Source organism: Saccostrea cucullata, unplaced genomic scaffold (genome assembly GCF_032062105.1).
Source record: "Saccostrea cucullata isolate Sc308-1 unplaced genomic scaffold, CSIRO_AGI_Scuc_v1 ctg3565, whole genome shotgun sequence".
In the NCBI taxonomy this organism is placed as follows: domain Eukaryota; kingdom Metazoa; phylum Mollusca; class Bivalvia; order Ostreida; family Ostreidae; genus Saccostrea; species Saccostrea cuccullata.
Genome location: NW_026933107.1, coordinates 8,207 through 18,545, shown reverse-complemented (window position 1 = coordinate 18,545; position 10,339 = coordinate 8,207). Strand labels below are relative to the sequence as shown.

General features: G+C 34.0%; 1 long non-coding RNA gene across 1 annotated transcript; it reads left to right on the top strand.

Moving 5' to 3' along the window:
• The first annotated feature begins 476 nt into the window (after positions 1-476).
• LOC134237275 (uncharacterized) lies at positions 477-3,677 on the top strand. The gene is made up of 2 exons (XR_009985795.1): positions 477-1,762; positions 1,953-3,677. It is a non-coding gene; the product is annotated as an uncharacterized LOC134237275 (long non-coding RNA).
• Positions 3,678-10,339: the final 6,662 nt, after the last annotated feature.

Here is a 10,339-nt window from a genome sequence, read left to right as displayed (position 1 = left end):
GGAGAAAAAATTGCAGCAGAACACAATGACAAATCATTATTTGCATTTTTTTTGTGGAGGGAATAAGGCAAATATTCTGGAACAACTGGTGGCCAATCTGTAAGCGTTAATAAATGAAGCAAGAAAAGGATCAAGTACAGAGGAAAATCAAAGAAAAAACTCTTACTTTTAAACAAGCACATAAAGTACAAGTTTGTTGATGCATAGTATTATGGACAGGTTCTGTATGTTGTTCCTGGATTCACAGACTTGTACAACGTAAAATATGACAATATATTCATCTATCCATATTACCAAATAATGATCTGAACTTTTGCACAGTTTATGTACAAAACATTCCATATCCATAAAACATTGTTACTCATTGTAATCATAGAACAGATTCTCAAATGTTTTTATAATAACTTTGAAATTATTATTGCATTTTGAACTTTGGATCTCAAACATCAATATCTCGAATACCATAAGATTATATAAATTTCTTTTCGTTTTTAAAAAGTAGAAAAATATGCGTGTCCCTCGATGGATTTGAACCGGGGACCTTTGATTCTTGGAGCTTTCGTTCATTCCACTGGACCAGCAAGGCTCGCAAGTATTGGGTATTTAAATTAATTTGATTTTGGCAATTTGAGTGGCACTATTTTGTTTATCGTAGTGAGTTGCACGCATTCGGTTTAGGGTATTTAAATCTTGGAATTAGCTATTGTAATCACTCGACAAAAGTTAGCCAACGACTTACAAGTTTTTATGAATATTATTTTCGACGATTCATTTAGATGTATTTTCAGATATTGGGGAAAGTTTTGTTGAACAGGAAACCTCTCTCAATCAGGATGTTTACTGATTTCAGCTGCAGTTTTGTATTCTTCTCCATTTAGAATCCCTTCAATAATGCCGCATATGCTTTGATGTAGTGTTTACAGTCATTCTAATATGTTTTTATTTTCTTAGCTCTACTTAAAAAAGTCAATTTATTGTACATTATAATTAATGACACTTTTGCCTTAAGTTTGTGAGAATGAGTCCGCCATTCATTTTGTTTACCTCGCAATTGCTGCGGACTTACAGGTTTCCATAGTTTTTTCAACAAAAGGTTGTTTTTTTATCTATGGTTTTTCCTGGGCGGCGAGGGAAGCATAATTGTTTCTTACGTTTTTCATATTATTTCCATTTATGGAGTCCAACTCAATAAGACCTGGTAATGCCTCGCTAAAATCTAAACTATAGTTTCAGTGAAGTGGGGACTATAAATATCGTGTTAAATATCTTCTTGTTCTGTGATATTTAATTAATTATTTCTTTGATACATTGTAGAAGGAAGGTAAAGAATTGGTTCTATTGAAGACCTGTTTTCATAAATGTATTCGTCTAATAAATGCAGCAAGCAAGAGCTTCTTTGTGGACGCACCTTAGGACGCGTTTATATCAATTCTACAAATCAGTTTAAATTAATCTGCCCAACATCGCCGCCTCCTCCTTCATTATGGATAACGATTTACCCTCCTATGGATCTTTGTACAATTTGACTTTAATAAATGGCTAACTATGTCTTACCCTATATTCTGTGTTTTGTTTTATTTTATATTAGAACAGGAAATAATTTATGTTCGGATGAGCGAAGCGAAGGAGAACATAAATAAATTTCTTTTCGTTTTTAAAAAGTAGAAAAATATGCGTGTCCCTCGATGGATTTGAACCGGGGACCTTTGATTTTGGGAGCTTTCGCTCATTCCACTGGACCAGCAAGGCTTGCAAGTATTGGGTATTTAAATTAATTTTGAGGTTGGCAATTTGAGTGGCACTATTTTGTTTATCGTAGTAAGTTGCATGCATTCGGTTTAGGGTATTTAAATCTTGGAATTAGCTATTGTAATCACTCGACAAAAGTTAGCCAACGACTTACAAGTTTTTATGAATATTATTTTCGACGATTCATTTAGATGTATTTTCAGATATTGGAGAAAGTTTTGTTGAACAGGAAACCTCTCTCAATCAGGATGTTTACTGATTTCAGCTGCAGTTTTGTATTCTTCTCCATTTAGAATCCCTTCAATAATGCTGCATATGCTTTGATGTAGTGTTTACAGTCATTCTAATATGTTTTTATTTTCTTAGCTCTACTTAAAAAAGTCAATTTATTGTACATTATAATTAATGACACTTTTGCCTTAAGTTTGTGAGAATGAGTCCGCCATTCATTTTGTTTACCTCGCAATTGCTGCGGACTTACAGGTTTCCATAGTTTTTTCAACAAAAGGTTGTTTTTTTATCTATGGTTTTTCCTGGGCGGCGAGGGAAGCATAATTGTTTCTTACGTTTTTCATATTATTTCCATTTATGGAGTCCAACTCAATAAGACCTGGTAATGCCTCGCTAAAATCTAAAATATAGTTTCAGTGAAGTGAGGACTATAAATATCGTGTTAAATATCTTCTTGTTCTGTGATATTTAATTAATTATTTCTTTGATACATTGTAGAAGGAAGGTAAAGAATTGGTTCTATTGAAGACCTGTTTTCATAAATGTATTCGTCTAATAAATGCAGCAAGCAAGAGCTTCTTTGTGGACGCACCTTAGGACGCGTTTATATCAATTCTACAAATCAGTTTAAATTAATCTGCCCAACATCGCCGCCTCCTCCTTCATTATGGATAACGATTTGCCCTCCTATGGATCTTTGTACAATTTGACTTTAATAAATGGCTAACTATGTCTTACCCTATATTCTGTGTTTTGTTTTATTTTATATAAGAACAGGAAATAATTTATGTTCGGATGAGCGAAGCGAAGGAGAACATAAATAAATTTCTTTTCGTTTTTAAAAAGTAGAAAAATATGCGTGTCCCTCGATGGATTTGAACCGGGGACCTTTGATTTTGGGAGCTTTCGCTCATTCCACTGGACCAGCAAGGCTTGCAAGTATTGGGTATTTAAATTAATTTTGAGGTTGGCAATTTGAGTGGCACTATTTTGTTTATCGTAGTAAGTTGCATGCATTCGGTTTAGGGTATTTAAATCTTGGAATTAGCTATTGTAATCACTCGACAAAAGTTAGCCAACGACTTACAAGTTTTTGTGAATATTATTTTCGACGATTCATTTAGATGTATTTTCAGATATTGGAAAACGCTTTGTTGAACAGGAAACCTCTCTCAGTCAGGATATTTACTGATTCCACCTTTCAGCTGGAATTTTGTATTCTTCTCCATTTAGAATCCCTTCAATAATGCCGCATATGCTTTGATGTAGTGTTTACAGTCATTCTAATATGTTTTTATTTTCTTAGCTCTACTTAAAAAAGTCAATTTATTGTACATTATAATTAATGACACTTTTGCCTTAAGTTTGTGAGAATGAGTCCGCCATTCATTTTGTTTACCTCGCAATTGCTGCGGACTTACAGGTTTCCATAGTTTTTTCAACATAAGGTTGTTTTTTATCTATGGTTTTTCCTGGGCGGCGAGGGAAGCATAATTGTTTCTTACGTTTTTCATATTATTTCCATTTATGGAGTCCAACTCAATAAGACCTGGTAATGCCTCGCTAAAATCTAAACTATAGTTTCAGTGAAGTGGGGACTATAAATATCGTGTTAAATATCTTCTTGTTCTGTGATATTTAATTAATTATTTCTTTGATACATTGTAGAAGGAAGGTAAAGAATTGGTTCTATTGAAGACCTGTTTTCATAAATGTATTCGTCTAATAAATGCAGCAAGCAAGAGCTTCTTTGTGGACGCACCTTAGGACGCGTTTATATCAATTCTACAAATCAGTTTAAATTAATCTGCCCAACATCGCCGCCTCCTCCTTCATTATGGATAACGATTTGCCCTCCTATGGATCTTTGTACAATTTGACTTTAATAAATGGCTAACTATGTCTTACCCTATATTCTGTGTTTTGTTTTATTTTATATTAGAACAGGAAATAATTTATGTTCGGATGAGCGAAGCGAAGGAGAACATAAGTTGAAGTTATTTGTAAGTCCTAACCCCTTGTTATTTAGGTATTTTGCCCTGAATATCTCTAAAATCTTCAATATATTGATGTCTTTTCTCAGTCCCTTTCGAGATAGCCAGGGTTGACTGTATGAACACATTTTTTACATAAATCACAAACAAACTACCAATGCTCTGAGTGTAATGTGTCTTTTTTATATTTGCAGCATTGTCACCTTGTAGCAGCCCTATATAGAAGAAAAATAAAGGGGGCTCAAAAGTCACTTCTTCAGATTCTTACTTCCTAAGTAAATATAAATATTCGTGGGGATGTAAATTCGTGGATAAGGGTGAACCACGAAATCTACGAATATTTTTCCCACATGAACAATGATGGTTCCACAGTATGTAACAATTATTTCTCTTAATTTTCTTTCAACAGTTACAATCGACATATATACTATACAAAATAATCATGTTTTATCACATGAACTGGCTTTATTAGATAAAACACCAAAGAAAAATTAAATCTTGTTTTACCCAGTGATACATTATACAAATTGTTGCTGTTTATGGATTTCAAAGAGTGACTTGTTGATCAGAACTTGTTATGTGATCAGAACTTGTTTGATCAGAAACTGTCTGCTAGCTGTATACAGAGACCGTTGTGTATGGATTTCTACAATGGTGCTGAGAGGAAGTGTGTTTATGTCAGTGATTCAACACGGACACCTTGAAAAAAGTCTACTGGACTTTAAACGCTCCTAGACGATTATTGTTTCCTTGTTAACTTGTAACAATGATACAACAAAATCTGGACATGTGAATTACTTGAAAGATCTAGGGGAAAATCTGATATTAAAATGATTTTAACTGTGTTCTTTATCAACAAAGAATCTAATTAGGATGCATAAATTTCTATACTTGTTAAATTCAATTATATTATCATTTATATGCATTCCATAAGGTTATATATAATTTTGTAGCTTTTATAAATTGTGACACTCATATTGAGTTGAAAATACTTGCACTAAGCACAAGATAAACTAGGTTGATTTAAAATTAAAAAAAAACATGTCTACACAAGTACTATTATAATACTACTATTAATTTATTATGCCTTTTTAGGAAGAATTGACGGATATAGAGATAACGAACAGTATTTAATGTCGAAGTCTATAAAACAATACAGAGTAGGAGTAGAGCAACCACGGACCTAAAAAATATCAGAAGTGGGATCAGGTGCCATGGAGGAGTGAACATTCCTTGCCGACCGGTCACACCCGCCGTGTGCTCTTTGTCAAGATCGGGAAATAACGTAAAAATCCGTCGTCAATTCAGTTTAAAAAATAATGGACTAACAATTAGTTTGAAAAAGTCAGTCAGCATTTGACTCAATGATAAATTGCATTTGCTGACAGGGTCATTGTATCGACCTTAGAACTTAAGAAATGATGACTTTAAACGAAACTGCTTATATCCTTGTTTCATAAACTTGTTTGTCAATAATTTACCTCGTTTTAAAAATTGTTCATATGTAGAGCATGCTTTTGCATATCAAATCAACTGAGATCTATAAACTCCCTATGCAGGTGATGAAGGTATATTGCTGCATAAGTAAGGGAAGTTGACGATAGAAAAGTTTAAGGCATCACGTTTATCATAGTGCTTGGTTGTTAGATTACCATTAACGTCTTCTTCAAGTAAAATATCCAAGTATGAAACAGCTAGATATGTCAGATTCGGTCAGATCTTTTATCGCAAGCTCACCAGAATATATCGCATCGAGGGTAGACTTTACTTTACCGGTCCCAAGATCCGCAAGATCCTCGCACTCATTGGACTATGACGTAACATTTACGTCACTCAACTGAAATGGGTTAAATTTGCACACTATTCGACTGATTTGGGTTAGTCTTGCACCCACCTGAGAGATTAGGGTTAGTCCTTGCACTAGTATTCGACTGATTAGGGTTAGTCTCGCATCCATCCGAGAGATTAGGGTTAATTCTCGCAAATTATTCGACTGATTAGGGTTAGTCTAGCATCTGCCCGGGAGATTTCGTCTAAACGTCTTAGTCAGGGCTGCATACCATCCAATGGATTAGGGTTAGTAACTCGTTCTTTTACATAAGTTAAGAAATTCAGGTGTTTCTGGATTTTTCCAAGATCATATAATTCAGCTTTAAAGACATTTTGTTCGTTTGTTTACATGGAAGAATGGCTAAGTCCGAAAGAAATGACACTAAGCATGCGCCGCACGCGCTTCGTTCAGAATTATTCTTTGACGATTTTTTTCCATGAATAAACAATTTTTTTTTTCAGAGAACGAGGTTAAAAACTACGTTTAAAAACGAAGATTTAAACTGAACTTTTAACCGTAGAATTCGATTTTGGGGTCAAAAGGCCAAAAAACCTCGTATTTAAATTTTTTTTCGATCGCTCACGCGATCTCATACTGTATAGGGGGAAAATAACTCGCGGTGTTAATATTCGCTATATTCACGGTGTTAACAAATCCGTGAATTCAAGAAACAGTGAATAAATTTTCAATAATCTACATGTTTTATTTGGTTTGAGAATAGACCACGATAGATTTATATAGGTGTGCGTGCAGTCCATGGTCATTTCAGTAATTGCGAGTAGTACTGTCATTCAATTAATTTTAATTATCACGCTTTACTTTAATTCAAATCGGCAGATAATAATTTGTGTTTGTTCAAAAGTTGTTTTAATAGCCAACGCTGCATGTTTCATCAATCAAAACACGTGGGCCATGGGTTTTGATTACCCGTGCGTAACTAATGTTACCCCGTGTATTTGTTACTTGCATTCTCATCCATATTAGTTCATGTAGTTTTTATCGACATTTTAGTTTTAAAAAATCATTCAAATATCGAACTTATTGACGAAGGAAGTGTGGAAGGATATTATTTCGTAGAATTAACTACATAAAAGTTTTATTTCCGTCCAGTGGTTTTTCGCCGCGTTGTATGGAAGATCTCGGGTGTACATGCACTCATCGTAATAGCATATAGGAAAGTCATTTAACGTTTAGGGACTATTAATAACTGCACTTGTGTTAATTAATTATTCATGAAATCTAAGTATTTTATAATAACTTACCCTGTTGTTCGTGAAATAAAGACTTAACGCTGATTAATGTCGTTTACATGTAGCTATGGTATGGATTATAAACGTAAATGCAGACAAGGGAAGTAACTTTTATTACATACCAAGTTCCGCGAATTCAAGAAACCGCGATTGTGTCAGATGAGAGAAAAACGTGAAAATTACAACCCGTGAAATTAATCCCCTATACAGTATATAGTGAAGTCGCCTTCGGCACTACATTTTAGAGCGTTTTTCTGGGGACCGGTAAAGTAAAGTCGTTCCCGCATCGACATAGGAATGGAAATTACCAATGTTAATTGCCAATACATCGTCAATATATCTAAATGTTGAGATGAAGTCCACAGAAAGTGTTTTCTTCTTTTCACGCAGAAGATTTTAAACAAAATCTGCTTCATATGATATAAAAAGAGGTCTGCTAATAACGGAGCGCAATTGGTACCAATGGGAATTCTGATAGATTATTGGAATATCTGGTCTCTAAAAACCACATAGACATTGACGAAAGAGGCTTGGTTGAACATTTACTGGAACCCGCTATTAATCTTTGTTTGTAAGTTTCGGAATCCAATGTATATATATAGGGTTGTTCAAATTTATTTTGGCTCTGTGGAATATTAAAAATATCTAAAACTGACTTATGATTTTGAAGAATTTCTTCCTTAGAAAGGGAAGTACGTGTATGAGTTTAAGTAGGATGACCATTTGTAGAATTAAATCCAAGTTCTTCTAAAATACAATTTATATAATAAGCCTTACAAACGAAGACAATGTTGTTACCTGCTTTGTCGGCAGGGACCAGTACGTACTGATCATGTAATCTATCTAATTCTTTTTTCACTTCTGGATTATTGAACACAGAAGGATAGATGGTTTTCATATTGCCTCTCAATCTTTTAATTCGCGACTTTAACATGGATCTGATACATTTAATCCATTCTGACAGGGTGTCAACGTCTTTTTCGTATCTGGCCCATCGTCTGGCGTAATTTTCAACAGAATCCATTATATTTATGATATTCCGACGCCAGTTGAAGGATCGGGTTTCCCTTTATTTGGGACCTTTTATAAGTAAATATTTACTACAATTTAATCTGTTTCCTTGATTTCTTTATTACAACAATTTCCTTTCTTCCATTATTTATTGAAACTAATTTGGAATTCCTTTTCAAAGCCATCAGTATGGAATAAATTTTAACAGTTGGTTCCTCCATGAATGAAACTTTATTTACACAATATTTTCCTTCAGTTACACAAAATTTTACTTCAAACAATTGTGACACTATTATACAACTGCAATTATTAAATATCTGTGTAAAGTAACGAGAATTGACCTTTGAGGCCCCTTCTCAGGAAATACAGGCCCTTTCGTGAAACGGTAAGGGTTCGTACAGACCATAAAAAGTGCTTGAATTTTGACCAAGTCCTTGAAAAAGTCATGCGAAAATTTGAAAAAGTCATGTGAAATAAATATGCATACTAGTATTATTAAGTGCTTGAATTTTTTTTCTAGTGATCTTGAAATCTTATTTTGAGCTGCTTTATCAGCAGGTTTGAGAATGTGTTTATTAACCCTTTTTCAGTAATACTAATTAGAAATTTTGAAACAGCATATATGTGATCAAGGAAATGAGATAATATTTACCTTTTGCCATTAATCTAACGATGCAATGCAACTTATAGAGTATGTTGCATAATCTGAGGACCATTACTTAGATTTATCACAATTGTATGCAGGGATTGAGAAATTAAAGAAAAAAGATAGTATATGATTGAGTGTAATTTATTATTTTTTTTTAAGAAACGTCTTGTCAAAATGTAGCTGTTCAAGATCTGTAGCTTGGTGGTCTGAAATAATTGGGATAATTCGGTCTGTCAATATATTTTTGGGAGAGCTACAGTTCTGCAGCTAGTCAAAATGTGACCGTCTCATCTATTCTCGGAAAAAAATTCAAGTCGAAATATTGGGTTATTTTCTATTTGCTTCATTGTAGTGTCCATGCAAGATCTTGCCAACAAGTGTGTAAAAATAATCTGCCCAGGCTGAAAGAAAATACTATAAGGGAGAGGTCCCCACCTGTTTAATGTTTGCCCCCTCCCCCCACCTTCCAATAAAATAAAATCTGGATCCGCGCCCAATTCTCTTGCATTTTACAAACTTTAAATCTGCAATCTTTTTACTTCCTCGATGTAGGGTTCAGAATGTTCATATACATGACTTATTTAATTGAGTAAAATTTGAGTGCACACTTAAGATCAATGCTTTGCTTGATGGGCGAATATTTCCGTGAAGGAAAGAAATATCTTGTACACTTAATAAGAGGGGCTACCATACCAAATGCTTCAATTGTTCTTATACCATTGGTTTTATTAAAACAACAATACTTGGTGTACACTTTTTAACAGTAGCAGTGATTTAAATAAATTTTACGAATTGTGCCATTTTCAAATGGGTGGGGCTGACTGATTGAGAATGCTTTCAAATCATTGGATGTCAAAAATGTTCTATATGAGGATAAATGTCCATAAAGCTATACTGTTTGAATTTATTAGGCGGAGGTTAACGCATCCTCGCAATTCCAGGGGCCCTGAGTCAACACATTGTCATAAAAAGGACCTGTGACGGGTGAAAAATCTAAATATAAGATCCTTTGTAATGTAGAACAATCAAAATATAAAGGTTCTGTGTGATGGAGAACAATCTAAATATAAAGGCCCAGTGTAATGTAGAACAATCTAAATATAAAGGTCCAGTGTGATGGAGAACAATCTAAATATAAAGGTTCTGTGTGATGGAGAACAATCTAAATATAAAGGTTCTGTGTGATGGAGAACAATCTAAATATAAAGGTCCTGTGTGTGATGGAGAACAATCTAAATATAGAGGTCCTGTGTGATGGGGAACAATCTAAATATAAAGGTCCTGTGTGATGGAGAACAATCTAAATATAAAGGTTCTGTGTGATGGAGAACAATCTAAATATAAAGGTCCTGTGTGATGGAGAACAATCTAAATATAAAGGTCCTGTGTGATGTAGAACAATCTAAATATAAAGGTTCTGTGTGATGGAGAACAATCTAAATATAAAGGTCCTGTGTGATGGAGAACAACCTAAATATAAAGGTCCTGTGTGATGGAGAACAATCTAAATATAAAGGTCCTGTGTGATGGAGAACAATCTAACTATAAAGGTTCTGTGTGATGGAGAACAACCTAAATATAAAGGTCCTGTGTGATGGAGAACAATCTAAATATAAAGGTCCTG